Genomic DNA, 16508 nt, shown 5'->3' with positions numbered 1-16508 from the left:
AACTCAACAGTTTTTACGATCAAATCTTTTTCTGTAGTTAAATATCCCAAAGACAACACAAACCATATTCTCTGTGTAATATCCCTCTTTGTAAGATTAAAACGCCACTGTGGTTGTTGGCTCTGCCCACCTCAGCTTCCCAACATGGCAGTGGTACAGTTTATCACCAGCTCTGGGTCTGGAGTCATGTGTACCATCAACTATCAGAAGCAGTTCTATCAAAGCAGTGCATAGCCCAGAATTTTTTTTTTTTTTTAAACTAGCAAAGGCTAAATCTACCATGCAGCAGAGTAAAGTGCCACTTGTAGACTCCTCATTCCTGCCACACTGCAGGCCAGATGAACATGCCAGGAACCCTCCATAGTAGCTCAAACTGGCAGGCTGCTGCTAACTTGAGAGAGACAACTAGGAAGCTGTTTTTAGCTCTGTTTTAGAATTTTTTTGTCAGGTTTTAGGTGGAAACTCTTGCCAACACGTTGGGCGCCATTTGTATACATATATATTATCTTAGATAGAATATATTAAATATTAGACTCAGGTTCTTTAGGATAGGACACCTTTTGGAATGATCTTTGTAACATGCCACCTACCCACACTCTAGACTTCCTTGGATTTTAGTATGTGTTTTTTGCTTGATATTGTTTGCATTTATTGTAGTTCCAACTTACCTAGGTCATTATTCCTCATTACTCCTGGACAATATTTGATAACCATTTCTTTGTATATAGTCTTTTATTAGGTTAGAACCTTCTTATTTAGACAAAAGGGGGAGATGTAGTGGGTAGCCACTCCAGCCTTGGCCTGGAAGTTCCAACCCCCATTGAGGCTTCTGTAATGGTCACTCTGCAGGAAGACCGAGCAGAGTTCTCCAGGGAACACTGCTGGACTGCGCCATACCTTTCCCAGACCCTGCAACCTATCCCTTCATTTGTAAGTTACCCCACAAAATAAACCTCCCTTTTAACTACATGGAGTGGCCTTAATAATTTCACCAATATCAAACAAAAAAAAAAAAAACTGTGAAAACTTTTCTATGAAAAGAAATAGGACTTGTAAAGCTTCCATTATTGAGATTGTTTAATGTTGTCAATATTTTCAGTAATTAATGTTGTTCCAAAGGAATGAGTTATTTACAACAACATGAATAGAACTGGAAATCGCTGTGATAAGTGAAATAAGTCAGACACAGAAAAACAAGTACTATGTAATCTCACTTACAGATGTGAGGGAAAAGTCTGATCTTTTATAAAATCGGAGAGTATAATAGTGGTTGCATAGTCACTGAGAGTAGAGTGGAAAGAAAGTCAGAAAGTGATCAACACTAAATTGTTGGATAGAAGAATCTTTTTTTTTTTTTGAGCTGAGGATCGAACCCAGGGCCTTGCACTTGCTAGGCAAGCACTCTACCACTGAGCTAAATCCCCAACACTTTACTAGAAGAATCTTTTTAAGATGTAAAAGTTCTGTGTGTTATTATTCCATTGCAGTGTAACTACAGATAAGGTGTTCTACATTTCAGAAGCCACAAGACAATATTGAATGCTTTCACTATAAAGAAATGGTAATTCTAGGAGGAATAAATGAATTAATAGTGATTCAAATATTATACAATGAATGCAGGGACTGAAATATTTAATTAATATGTACATTTAAAAATAATATTGGTCAATTCACTTTAATAAACCATTCAAAATCTGTTACACTTTTTCACTAATTGATAAGAGTTTAACAAGGTTTCTCATAGGGTCATTTCCATCATTAATTTCTAGGTCTAGAAGTCCCAAACTCAAATAGTCCTAAGGCTAAAAACAGGAGCTGCTGGCTCGCTCCTCTGGGTGAAGGAGCCCTAAGGAGCTCTTGCCCAGACTGACATCCATGCCCAGGAAGTCAACTCAGGGTAGAGTGAAGAGAACAGCAGTCTGTTTACAAGTCCTTGGGATTGTTGCTTCCTCAGCAGCATTCCTTAAGGAAACAAGTGACTCACTTATTTTTTTTTTTTTTGAGGTTTGGAAAGGTTTGTTGCATTGTTTTCATGTGTAAGCACTGACAGACTTCTGGAAAATCACAGGGCCACATTAACTTCCTTCCCACCCAGGACTAGAGTGAAAAACCTTATCCCCACCCCCACCTCAATCAAAAGTGTCCCGCCAGCAAGGATGACGCAACACCAGAGCTCTTCTTTAAGCAGTTTATTCAGGACCTTGTTACAAGTGATGTCTCTCTGTAGTTAGAGTTTTCCTGCCTGGACCACAGTCAGGACAAATCTCTCTTACCCACCAGTCCCACAGTCGCTCAGACCCAACCAAAAAAGCACACAGAAACTTATATTGCCTATAAACTGTATGGCCGTGGCAGGCTGCTTGTTGTCTACCTTTTTTATCTTAAATTAACCCATTTCTGTTAATCTATACTTTGCCACATGGTGTGTGGCTTACCAGTGTCTTTATATTGTTTCTCATGGCGGCGGCTGGCGGTATCTCTCCCCAGCCTTCTACTTCCCAGAATTCTCTTCTCTCTTGTCCCGCCTATACTTCCTGCCTGGCCACTGGCCAATCAGAACTTTATTTACACAGAGCGATATCCACAACATCTCTCCCTGGGCGAGCCTCTCCCAGCCCTTAAGTAGGCATGGGCTGCCAACCCTGAGCAGCCACGTGGGCACTGTCCATTGGTCCATGCAACCGCAAGCAACACTCGATTCCAGCCACAGCCAAATAAGGATTTGTTTACCACTTCGTGCACTTGCAGTCGGGAGGGCAGAGAGCGGAAGCCAGCACCATCTTTAAGGTGGGGCTGCAGGCAGCTCTCTACACAAAAGCTAAAAAGGGAGTTTTGTGGTGGTTGCTTTAAAACCCACTGGTGTGGAGGACTTCAAGGTGCTCAAGGTCTAAGTGTACTGCAGTGTTCAAGAGTGGTCTTCTGTCAGCATCTCTTGCATCCCCTGGTCCTTCCCCAGCTCCGGACCAGCTCTTTCCTGTGAGACTCTGCACAGAAAGTACCTCCTGATGGGACAGTTAGTCTGTGTGGTGGGCTGAGGAGCAGGTGAGTGGGAGGCTACCTGGCAACTCTAAGAATATTGCAAACATCTACAAACCACCTCCCAGGCTAAACATAGGTAAGATACAGGACTGTGCACATTTGCAGGGCTTTAAACTCCAGAAAATATATGCTCATGATAAACTTAAAAATGAGATGATCCTGATAGCTGGCTTGTCTGCTTCCCTCAGAATGAACATAGCTTGATTGACATTTTGCTGGGGAAAGGGCAGTAACTGGGGTTGGAAGTAGTTGTAACATAGGGAAATGTAGTTTGCCTGAAACTGTGATTTTCCTCTTGTGATTGGATAACACATTTTTGAACTGGCAAACATCTCTCTTCCATGGTCTTCCAAAATACCAGAGGGACATAATTGCTGATTCAGAATACAAAGACCCCCTTACCTCTCCCACCTCACCCAAATCATTTTGTACACCTATGCCCATCAAGTACAAGGCTGGCAATTACTTTTGAGAATGAGGCAAACTGTGATTACTTGGGCAGGAAGCCCCAATCTTGCCATGCTTACACCTCAACGGGTAAGCCTCATCTTCAGCGAGGTTCTGAGTCTTGTGGGTGCCAGTGCGGCCTTGCTGGCAGGAGGAGGTCAGGGCCCTCTGCTTTCCTACTGGGCCAATTCCTCCACGCACAGCATCAGGGAGCATTCAATTAGTAGAAGGAGCAGGGCCTGGGCAGCACCCTTGATGTTAGTCATGCTGACAGACAGCAGAGAGGAAACAAAGGCCAGAAAAGTGATTTTAAAAGGAAAAAGAGCACCTTCACTCATCAAAAAGTTGAAAAGATGATTTAAAAAAAAATAAAACATGGTGCCTTTTTTTCTCTGCAATGTTCAGCCATTTTTCTGGAGACATAAAAAAAGTTTTAATAGTCACGTTGTTTTGCTTTTGGCCTAAACATTCATGAGAATGGATGGGACAGTGTCATGGTATGGTCTGAGTGGTAATGCTGGTTAGGTGTCCCTCAGACCACATACTGGTACGGGTCTGCCTTCCCTTCGTCTGGTATGGCAAAGGGGCTGGCCCAGCCTAGAGAGAAAGGGTGGCCATAAACAGCTTTCATGTTCATCCACTTTGTTTTTTTAGCCCATCTTCTCTCTTCCTTTTTCAATTGTTCTATTCCCATCTCATCTGTGCAGAGGAGTGCACTTGGGTCTAAAACATCACTGATGTGAAAATGAGGAAGAGCAGTGCCTCAAAGCACAGCAGGATGAGCAGGATGACTATGGTGGGCAGCTAGAAAGAGCTGTACTTTGTCCAGTCTTCTTCAAAGCAATGCAGGAAGTGGAATCACACCATGATGAAGGCATGCAAGGAAATGAGAGCTATGTATATTGTAAACAGGACAGAGTACTTCTAGTAGTTCTTGCGAGAGAACAGCTGTTGACCCAAGGAGAGTGGTGGTCCATCTTGTGAATGCACTGTTTACAAACACTGCAGTGGTGGGCCTGATCGGGCTTGATGCTGCAGCACTTGGGGCACTTGTACACCACCTGCTCAGGCTTCAGTTGAAGGATCTCGATGGACTCTTTAGTGGCATTTCCTTTGGGCACTGCTCCAGGGTCCGTCAACATGGCCTGGCAGTGTGAGGCCAGGGCCAAGAAGGCCAGCAGGTTGAACATAATTCCACTGATGATGCTGTACAAGTAGTCTCAGGATGGAATCAGCATGACAAATAGGACTACAAAATCTGCATAGAGGACCAGAAACCAGGTGACAATGGCACAGGCAATGCCACAGTCATCACGGATAAACCACATGGTTCCGCCAGGACCAGGGAAGGGAGGTGGGGCACATTTCTCTGGCTGGAGGTATTCTGGTTTCCACTCAGTGTGTCGGAAGTGATGGGTGGGGATAAGCATCATAAGCTATTCTGTCCATACTGGCTTCGTCAACCTGAAGGCAGCTCGCAGTCCCACGCTACCAGCTGCTGCCCCTATCCCAGAGCCCAGCCTCCAGTGTCTGCAATGGCTTGGGCACCGGGCACCTCGGCTTGCTAGACTCAGCCTCACACCGGGCAGCGCGCAGGAGAGGCCCATAGAGTTCCAGCGACTCACCTTCTTTGTATGCCATGTTTTACCCAGTTCTCAATGAGAACTGGTCCACACACATAAAACTGTAGTTTCTTTTTCTTTAAGGTTATCATTTCCTAAAAAAAAGAATTTTCTATTTCTTCTCATTAAAATACTTAGTATGCTAATTTTTTACTTCAAGTATATTATTAAATTTTTAGCATATATTATAGACTGTTTAATTTTTTAATAAATAATTTACCAATTCTTATTTATTATTATTATTATTAAATTTTTTGCTTTCCTTTGGGGGGGCACTACAAGAGCAAGGGGTGGATATGGAGGGACTAGGAGATAAGTGGGATTGGGATGCACAGTCTGAATTACCAAAGAATCAATTAAAAAAAATCCAAACAACTGTAGTTTCTAAGTCAGTGTTTATCGTCCCTTTCCTCCCTTCTTTCCACTTAATGCATGTCATTCCATATTTATTTAGTAACCTGAATTTTTTCAAGTAGAATATGAGTTTATTGAGATAAAGGGTTTTTATCGCTTCCTTGCTACCATATCATCAGTACTAAAATAGTGCATGACAGACAGTAATTTCCAATATTTGTTAAATTAATATATTTCCATGAGTCTGTTATTGGGGAGTTTATTAAGGCAACTCCACATAGTTAAAAAGAAGGTTTATTTTGGGGCAACTTACAGCCAATAAAGTGGTTGTTTACAGGATGGGGGAGAGGTGGATTGCAGTCCAGCAGTGTTCTCTAGAGAACTCTGCTTGGTCTACATCCAGCATCCAGGATCACAAGGACATCCAGATCCCAGGTCTTAAGGGTTCCTATCTCATACCTGCCCCAGGGGGAAGTCAGGTAGGTATGGCAGTCACTGGAAGCCTCTCTAGGGGTAGTACTTCCAGGTCAAAGCTGGAACAGCTACTCACTACAGTCTGTAGTTTGCTGATAGGACAATGATGAGTTAAAGTCACAGCTAATCCTGTTGAGGTTATCATTATTCATCTTCAATATTTTACCTGCTATGCAGATTATAAGAGAAATTTCCAAGGTACTAACTGTAGTTAAACAGCCCTAGAAACAACTTCAACGAAAGTAGGGTACAAATATCTTGGAAATCATAGTGTTACAGGTTTAGAAATACAGTTTACTTGAGAGATATAATGACTAGTGCAGAAGGAAACTAAGAGACCAGATAGTTCCAAGGATGCTTTAAAAACTTTCTCATGCAAGGAGTAGCAGGTAGTTACTGAAACAGAATAAAGGCTGGATACATGTAAGAAAGCTTTGGAACAGAGCCTTAGAAAATCCGCTAAAGAGTTAAGGCAATGAGAAGCAGTAACTACAGAGCCAAGCCAATAGATTCTAATGAAATGGTTCAGATTTTACTACCTACACATACAACCTCCATATACCTTTAATTCCAATAGTTGCATATATCTCACATATAAACAGCAAAATTTAAGCAAAGTGAATTAATACTATCTTGATATCAAATGGAAAGTCAAAGTTCTTACAGTTCACTTATAAACTTTATTCACCAAAGTGCATTGGAAATATATACCTTAATAGGATTGGCATACAAATGCAGACTATCACTCTTCATTTGTACACACAGAAAGGAAATCTACTAAATGATAAATGAGAATGTGAAAGAACAAGAATAAGTCTCACTTTCCCCAAAAGTCTCTAATGTATTTTCTCTGATGTGGACATTTAGGGATAAGATATATATATTTTAAGTCCACATGGAAAAGTTTCCTTGCCTTGTAAAAATTAATGCATGGATGATAAAAAGTAAATCAGTCAACTATGTTTTATCCTTTTGACTGGAAGGAAATGAAAATGCAGACCCTCATCTTTTGACATTTGTGAAAATGAAGAGATTGCAATCTTAAATTTATAATGCGGACTCTGTAAAGATTCTACCTATTTTTCATTCTTTGTGGATTGACTGTGTACGGCAATTATTTTCAAGAGCAGCAGCAGGAAGTAAAAAGGGAAGACAAGAAGCAAGGTTCTGCATTTCAAGCAGCCTTTCAGATGAGAGGAAAAACTATACACAGGCTATGAACAGAAAGAGACTTTGTGAAGGAAACATGGCACATGATGGGAAAGCAGAGAGAATTTTAAATGTCACGGCAAATGACAGGCAGCCCTGAGGGTCCCAAGAGTTTCAGTGGGTAAACAGGACCTCTCCCTATCCATACTTGCTTTTCAAGTTAATTAATGTGGATCTCCCCTGGAGATGGAAGCTTGTGCTGCCTTGTTGCTTGCAGTGACCTGTGGAGGGCAACCTCTGATGAGACTGTATTCTTTCCAGTAATCTTGATTATTCAGTTATTCAATTATTATCATTATTTATTAGTTCTTAGAGATTTTCAAACAGTATGTTTTGATCATAATCTATCTTCCCTGATCTACTCAACTTTTTATCCTATTTTATGCTTTTCAAACTCATTGGGTCCAGTTTGTGTTTCCCATTTATTCCTGGATTTGTGGCCTTCTAGAGCATTGTTTATTTACTAGTGGATAAGCTGCTAAAGGAAACCTACTCTCCCTTTCCCAGAAGCTACCAATTAACACTCACTCCTTATCTAGGGGTGAGTCTGCGTGATACCCGCCCCCCATATCAGGATTTCTGTCTGTCTTGAGTTTGAACAGGTTTTATACATGTGGACACAATCCGTGTGGAATAGCCTTGCTTTTACATTTTTTTTTTCTTGCCATAATCCACCCGCTCGGATTCTTACAATCTTTTCACCCTGTCATCTGCTACAATACCTGTGCCTTGAGGGTGGTGTGTCATATAGATATCCCATTCAGGGCTAAGAATCCCATAGTCTCTTAGTCTCTGTACATTAACCTGTTACTGGTATCTGTGTTAGTCTCAGTCTATTGCAAATAGAAGCTTCTTTTATAAAATTTGAAAGATTCAATTAATCTAATGTTTTAACAATAAGTCATTAGGAATCTGTTTAAAACTATGTCCACTTAACAAAATAGTAGCAGGTTATTCCTAAGGCTTAGGATCTTTCTAGTAGCAGGTTCTTGGCCCCAATAGTGGTGCCAGGTATGGGTTTCATCTTGTGCAATGGGCCTTCAATACAATCAAAGAGTGGTTGTTTATTTTCATATTTGTATCACTATTGTACCAGTAGCATGTCTTTCTTGGTCAGTCATTCAAGAAATTACGTGTTTCAATTTCCATGTACCTTTGCATCCAAAATAAAGAGGCTGGGTGACCACAAACTTTCATAAGCTATAAGAAAAATGCAGTGATGAGATTCTGGGTAGATTAGAGTATAAAAGTAAAATGAACTTCTAAAGGACATACAACAGTCTTAATGCTTGGGTATTGTTCATTCTAATCTTAACCCTTTAAGTAAGCTAAGCAGACTAATGTTTTTACATATAGAGGCTTCCCAGAGGCTTGATATAACAATTTCCTATACCACTGTGGTTTCTTATCTTCTCAAGTAACTTTAATATGCCCAGTCCTATTGTTTTCCTTTGCTCTCTTCTCACTGGACCTTTGATTTCTTGGCTATTCACTATTGAGAGCTGCTGGTAGCAAAAGGCCATAGGAGTATTCAGCAGGTGACAACTAGTGTTCAAAAGGTCAACCTAACAGAACTAAGAGTTCTGGTAGAGGACTAAGCCATCACACAAGGCATGTTGGAGTTATTGCCTTTTGAATGAATTGACTGTTTCTTGTTGCAAACTTCTTACACAATTGCAGCTATGATCTCCCCATTACCACTCATTTTCATAAAATGTATATATGTAATCTCCTGATTACATCTCAATCTTATGGGCACATATATAGGTGGGTAGTCAAGAAGATGACTTTTTATTTAGCTGTATAATTTTGATACATAGAAAATATAATAGGACGTGCTTCATAGCCAGATCCTTTGTCCCATGAGACTGTAGACACTTAAAGCCTGCTTCATTCCTTTTGCTCAGTATAATACAGAAAATAATAATCTCTCCTCAGTCTAACACAAACTGCATACATTTTGCTCATTTTTACCTTAGAACAAGTTCAAGCTAGACTAAAGATTTTTGTATATAGATCATAAGTTTACAACTTTACAGTTATTTACAAGGTCTGAGTTGCAGGTGTCTCATCAAGGCTACTACACATAATACCCTAAGAAAAGCCTGCAAATTCTTTGCTTGCCAAGTCTGTGATAAAAAGCTATGTCTCAGAGTTTATCGACTGTGCACTATGCCCCCTCCCTTTGGTCCTGAGACCTTGGAACCTTGTATTACCATGGTAATGGTTCTACTCCTTATTGTCTGTTCTAGGAATGTGCTATGACCTTGAGGGTTTTCAAACTTTTCTCATGATTACAAAGAGTCTTCTGTTAGAAATATTGAGGAGTCAGGGAAGAGAGGAGTGAAGAATGAGAGCTGAAAGAAGTTGTAGATTTAGGAGAAAGAACTAACTTAGAACAATAAAGTGAATGAACTAAAAGGGCATGGTGTGTATAGATTCATTTACTATCCATCAGATTAGATACCTGCCACTTGTAAGTGCCTTTCCCTGGACTTTGGGAGAAAATCCCTCAATCAACTTCACAATTCACCTCAGAATTATTTTCTCCTCTTCTTATGACCAACTTCTTCAGTATACTCTCTCAGCTGATCTTATCTAACTCTCAGTCCCGCTCTGAGATTTGCTATTTCAAATGATCTACATAAAGGTCAGTTTCAGTTGACCAACTCAGTTCAAGATTTTTCTGTTGACTGCAAGTCAGGGGAGGATGATCATACAAGAGCACACAACTATTAAGTGGTGGATGCTTTGTGTACTTTTGCAACTATGTATGAAACCCCAGGAAAATATTTTTTATTTCTTTGAGAATTCAGCATTTCCTTTACTTTAATTCTCTTTAACTACATCCACATCACAGTCTCATTTTAGTGTATACTATATAACTCTGCAATCAAGATCCATGAAGTTTATGCCTTTATTCTATTCTCATGTTTAAATATAAGCAATATTAGTGCTTCTCTACTAATTTCAACTTTAATTGTCTGATCTACCAGGGTTCCTTCCAATCTTCAATTTTGTATTAGATCCCATGCATACACTTGATCAAGACTCCTCTAATGGTGCTTACCTCTATCCATTATCGTTCCTCATTGAGATCATCTATGTCAGTATTCATATCTATAAAATCTCATGTTCAAGAAGAAACCTTTATTATACATACTGTAATAAATTTATAAATAGAAATTTTCTGTTTCCTTGTTCATTCTATTTTTATATTATGTTTTGTTTTTCTCCATATGTTTATACTGCAATATTGAAAAAAGTGGTGTGCTCATCTGCCTATCCTTACTAGAGTGTATATTTCAAGTGGGATAAACTGTATCCCTTTTGTTCCATTAAATAGTTCTGGCTCCACAACTGGATCCTAGACTGTGGAAAATAATCACTAACTGATGAGTGAGTACATGAAAGCAATGGATCCCCCATGAAAGGTTCAAAATATCTTAATAAGTATCTACACAGTGACAACTACCAGAAGGCAAAGCCAATCCCTCCTACAATTAGTTCATGAGAGTTGCTATAACAAAATACTAGAGATCTGATGGCTTATAAACAATAAAAATATATTTCTTATAGTTTGGGACACTGGGAAACCCAAAATCAAATACCTCTGTAGAAGATTCAGTGTCCAGTTCACATTGGCTTTATTTCTGTGGGTCCTCATGTGGTGGAACATATGAAGAAGCTTACTGAGGTATTATCTGTAATTCATTGGGATTTTCATGATTTATTCTTTCTTCTCCCCCAAATACCATCACACTGGGATTAAATTTCAATGTATGAATTTTGGGGAAACACAGATGTTCAGTTGATAGCAGGCAGTTTGAATTTCAGTGAGAGTCAAAATATCACAAATATCATTAAACAGTAACTAAAATCATCCTACTCAATAGCAACTACTCAATAGTGGTAAACTGACAGCTCCAAGTAGAAGAAGGCAGAGAGACTACTTGAATATTACAATACTACCCTTTATAGATACATGTAGCTATGTTGATAACCCATGACAAAGCAACATGTAATATATTAATTTATAGTATTTTTAAATGCTTGGTGAACTAGTCTTTCTTCTTGAGAAGTATAATGGGAATATTCTCTTTACTAGAGATATTTATTAAGTCATTATTCTTACATGGTTAAGGCCATTTCCATAAATAGCATGCTTGATTTGAAAGGAAAAGGTAACACATAAATATTTACAGGGTGATTATTTGTACACAATTCTAATCATTCTTAGAAATCTTTCTGTAACAGAAACAAGAAAATCATGATGGTAGACTCAAGACAGCAATATTCAATACTCACTGTTACACTGCCTTCAATGCCAGACATGAATCATTTGAAAGCCTGTTTAAAACTATAAATTAGAAAGCAAGTATCTACAATTTTAATCAAAATATTCCCTTTAATTCTATCTTATAGCTTTTGAAATAAAAGGGAGGATAATAAGAAAAAAAAATTTTGTAAGAATGATTTATAAAAACCAACACAAAAAAATTAGCCTTTGTGCTGCACAAAACTGTTAAGCCACTAAATAGTGCTGCTGATGCCAATGTATGTAAATTATGACTGTGTAAGTTTGAAAATACTAATTTGAATGCTCCATGTACCTCAGACTATAAGAAAATTGTGTATTTAATTTGTCAACCTGATGTGGTATCAAATAATGTATAGTCAATATAATTTCTAGATCCTGGATTCCAGATTTCTAGGCTGAAGACTGTGAGGAAAAAGTCACTATTTATAGATCACAAGTCCAATTAAGAAATGGGCTATGGAACTAAACAGAGAATTCTCCACAGAGGAAGTTCAAATAAATGGCTGAAAGACATTTAAGGAATTGCTCAACATCCCTAATTATCTGGGACATGCAAATCAAAATGACTCTGAGATACCACTTACACCTGTCAGAGTGGCTAAGATCAAAATCACAGAAGACAGCTTATGCTGGAGAGGATGTGGAGCAAGGGGAACTCCCCACTGCTGGTGGGAATGCAAGCCTGTACAGCCACTTTGGAATTCAATATGGTGCTTCCTTAGAAAATGGGGAATCCATCTCCCCCAAGACCCAGCTGTAGCACTCTTGGGCACATACCCAAGGAATGCTCAATCATACCATAAGGGCATTTGCTCAGCTATGTTCATATCAGCTTTGTTTGTAATAGCCAGAACTTGGGAAAAACCTAGATGCCCTTCAACTGAAGAATGGATAAATAAAATATGGTACATATACACAATGGAGTACTACTCAGCAGAGAAAAACAATGACATCATGAGGTTTGCAGGCAAATGGATGGATCTAGAACAAAATCATCCTGAGTGAGGTAACCCAGACTCAGAAGGACAAAAATGGTATGTACTCACTCATAGGAGGATACTAGATGTGAAACAAAGATGACTAGACCTCTACACAACTCCAGGGAGGCTACCTAGAAAATGGGACCCTACAAAAGACATAGGGATCACCCAATGACAGAGAAATGGATAAGATCTACATGAACAACCTGGACAAGAGTGGGAGAAATTAAGGGCAAGTTTTGAGGGAAGGGAGGTTTGGGGAATCAGGAGATACCAGGTGGAACAGGAACAGAAAGGGAGAACAAGGAATGGTAGACCATGATGGATGAGGACAACATGAGAACAGGACTGTGCAGAGTGCTGGAGAGGTCCCTTGAGGTCCACAGTGATGCATCCTCTATATACTGCTGACAGTGGTCCACAGCAAGCCTGATCTGACCTAGTCTGGTGATCAGACGGACAAACACCCTGACAGTCATGCTGGAAGTCTCATCCAGTGACTGATGGAAGTGGATGCAGAGATCCTCAGCCAAGCCCCAGGTGGAGCTGTGAGTGTCCAGTTGTCAAGAAGGAGGAGCAGCTGTGGGTGTGTGACTTGGTGAGCCCAGGGTTGGAAAAAGCATGGGAACAAAAAGCCAGACAAACAGAAGCACATGAATTGTGAACCAAAGGCTGTGGAGACCCCAGCTGGATCAGGCCCTGTGAATAAGTGAGACAGTTGAGTGGCTTGGACTGTTTGGGAGGCATCCAGGCTGTGGGACCTGGACCTGTCATTAGTGCATGAGCTGGCTGTTTGGAACCTGGGGCTTACACAGGGACACTTTGCTCAGCCTGGAGGGAGGGGACTGGAACTGCCTGTACTGAATCCACCAAGTTTAAATGAATCCCCAGGGGAGTCTTGGCCCTGGAGGAGATTGGAATTGAGGGGAGGGAATGGGGGAAAGGTGGGTGTGGGTGCGGGAGGGGGGAGGACAGGGGAATCCATGGCTGATATGTAAAATTAAAACACAAATATAATAAAAAGGGGGGGGGGAAGAAGCTCAAATGGCTGAATGACATGTAAGGAATTGTTCAACTTACTTAGCCATCAGGGAAATGCAAATCAAAATGATTCTGAGATATCATTTTACACCTGTCAGAATGGTTAAGATCAAAGACACTGATGACAGCTTATGTTGGAGAGGATTTGGTACAAAGGGAACACTCCTACACTGTTGGTGGGAATGCAAACTTTTACAGCCACTTTGGAAATCAGTATGATGGTTTCTCGGAAAATTGGCAATCAATCTCCCTAAGACCCAGCTATATACCACTCTTGGGCATATACCCAAGGAGTGCTCAATCATCTCACAAAGACACATGCTCAACTATCTTCATATCAACATTATTTGTAATAGCCAGAACCTGGAAACAACCTAGATGCCCCTGAACTGTAGAATGGATAAAGAAAAGGTTGTACATATACAGAATGGATTACTACTCAGCAGTGAGAAACAATGACATCATGAGGTTTGCAAAAAAAATTGATGGAATTAAAAAATATCATCCTGAGTGAGGTAACCCAGACTCAGAAAGCCAAACTTATGTGTGGTATGTAGTCACTCATAAGTAGATACTGGATGTAAAGCAAAGGATAAGCAGACTGCAACCCACAGCTTCATGGAGGCTAGCTAGTAAGGAGAACCCTAGGAAAGACACAGGCATCACCCAGTGACGGAGAAGTGGATGAGATCTACGTGAGCAAACTGGGGGTACAAGGCGGGGTAATGGAGGGCAAGGTGCAGGGGAAAGAGAGCTTAGGCGAGTGGGAGGTTGTAGCTGGATCAGGAACAGAGTGTGAGAACAAGTAAAGAGATACCATGATAAATGAAGACACCATGGGAATAGGAAGAAGCAGAGTGCTAAGGAGATCCTCAGGAATCCACAAAGATGACTCCACCATAGACTAACGGCAATGGTGGAGAGGGTACCTGAACTGACCTACTCTGGTGATCAGATGTTCAAACACCCTAATTGTCATCCAGTGACTGATGTTAGCAGATGTAGTGATCCGCGGCCAGGTCCCAGGTAGAGCTCCAAGAGTCCAAATGAAGAGAGAGAGAAGGGATTATGTGAGTAAGAGATATGGAGACCATGACTGGAAAAAGGACAGAGACAACTAGTCAAACTAGTGGAGACACATGAACTGCGGAACAATAGCTGAGGATTCCCCCATGGCATTGTAGTAGGCACTCTGGATAAGTAAACAGTTGTTTAGCTTGAACTGTTTAGGGGGCCCCCATGCAGTGGGACAGGCCCTGTCCTTAATGTATAAGCCGGCTTTTTGGAACCAAGTGCTTATGGTGAGACACTTTGCACAGCCTTGGTGCAGGAAGGAAGGGCTTGGTCCTGCCTTAACTGAATGTACCTGGCTCTGGTGATTCTTCATGAGAGACCTGGCCTTGGAGGATGTAGGATTGGGGAATGGATTTGGGGGGAAGCTGGGGGATGGGAGTAGGGAGGACAAGGGAATCTGTGGTTGATGTGTGAAATGAAGAGAAAATCTTTTTTCTTTTTTATTTTATATATTTATTTTATTATTATTATGTGTTTTAATTTTATATATCAGCCATGGGTTCCCCTGTCCTCCCCCCTCACACATCCACCCCCACCTTTCCCAAGCCTCTCCCCTCCATTCCCATGTCCTCCAGACACCAAGACACCAATGGGGATTCATTTCAACCTGGTGGATTCAGTACAGACAGGTCCTGTTCCCTCCTTCCAGACTGAACAAAGTGTCCCTGTGTAAGCCCCAGGTGCCAAACAGCCAGTTCATGCACTAAGGACAGGTCCTGGTCCCACAGACTGGGTGTCTACCAAACAGATCAAGCTATTCATTTGTCTTAATTATCCAGAGGGCCTGATCTAGCTGGGGGCTCCACAGACGTTGGTTCATAATTCATGTGCTTCCATTCGATTGGCTATTTGTCCCTGTGTTTTTGCAACCTTGGATTCCACAATTCAGGCTCTTGCAGTCCCTCCTCTTTCTTGACAGTTGGACACCTGGAGCTCCACCTGGGGCCTGGCTGAGCATCTCTGCATCCACTTCCATCAGTTATTGGATGAGAGTTCCAAGACAACTGTTAGGGTGTTTAGTCATCTGATCAGCAGACTAGCTCAGATCAGACTTTCTCTCAACCATTGCCAGCAGTATACAGAGGATATATGATTGTGGATTTCTGGGGACCACTCCAGCACTCTGAGTATTACTGTTCTCATGTGGTCCTCATTTATCATGGTCTGTTATTCCTCATTCTCCATTTCTGTTCTTAATCCAGCTGGGATCTCCTGATCCCCCAAACCTCCCTTCCCTCAAAACTTGCCCTTCATTTCTCCCGAACTCATCCAGGTTGTTCATGTAGATCTCATCCATTTCTCTGTCATTGGGTGATCCCTATGTCTTTTGTAGGGTCCCATTTTCTAGGTAGCCTCCCTGGAGTTGTGTAGAGGTCTAGTCATCTTTGTTTCACATCTAGTATCCTCCTATGAGTGAGTACATACCATGTTTGTCCTTCTGAGTCTGGGTTACCTCACTCAGGATGATTTTGTTCTAGATCCATCCATTTGCCTGCAAACCTCATAATGTCATTGTTTTTCTCTGCTGAGTAGTACACCATTGTGTATATGTACCATATTTTATTTATCCATTCTTCAGTTGAAGGGCATCTAGGTTTTTCCCAGGTTCTGGCTATTACAAACAAAGCTGATATGAACATAGCTGAGCAAATGCCCTTATGGTATGATTGAGCATTCCTTGGGTATATGCCCAAGAGTGCTACAGCGGGTCTTGGGGGAGATGGATTCCCCATTTTCTAAGGAAGCACCATATTGAATTCCAAAGTGGCTGTACAAGCTTGCATTCCCACCAGCAGTAGAGGAGACTTCCCCTTGCTCCACATCCTCTCCAGCATAAGCTGTCTTCTGTGTTTTTTATCTTAGCCACTCTGACAGGTGTAAGGTGGTATCTCAGAGTCATTTTTATTTGCATGTCCAAGATAATTAGGGATGTTGAGCAATTCCTTA

General features: G+C 40.9%; 1 pseudogene; it reads right to left on the bottom strand.

Moving 5' to 3' along the window:
- Positions 1 to 4018: 4018 nt before the first annotated feature.
- On the bottom strand, positions 4019 to 4969 carry LOC118571977 (annotated as a pseudogene).
- Between the last annotated feature and the right edge of the window lie 11539 nt (positions 4970 to 16508).

The sequence above is a fragment of the Onychomys torridus genome, chromosome 21 (genome assembly GCF_903995425.1).
Source record: "Onychomys torridus chromosome 21, mOncTor1.1, whole genome shotgun sequence".
Taxonomy (NCBI): domain Eukaryota; kingdom Metazoa; phylum Chordata; class Mammalia; order Rodentia; family Cricetidae; genus Onychomys; species Onychomys torridus.
The sequence above is the reverse complement of the archived record's forward strand: the minus strand, read 5'-3'. Positions and strand labels throughout refer to the sequence as shown.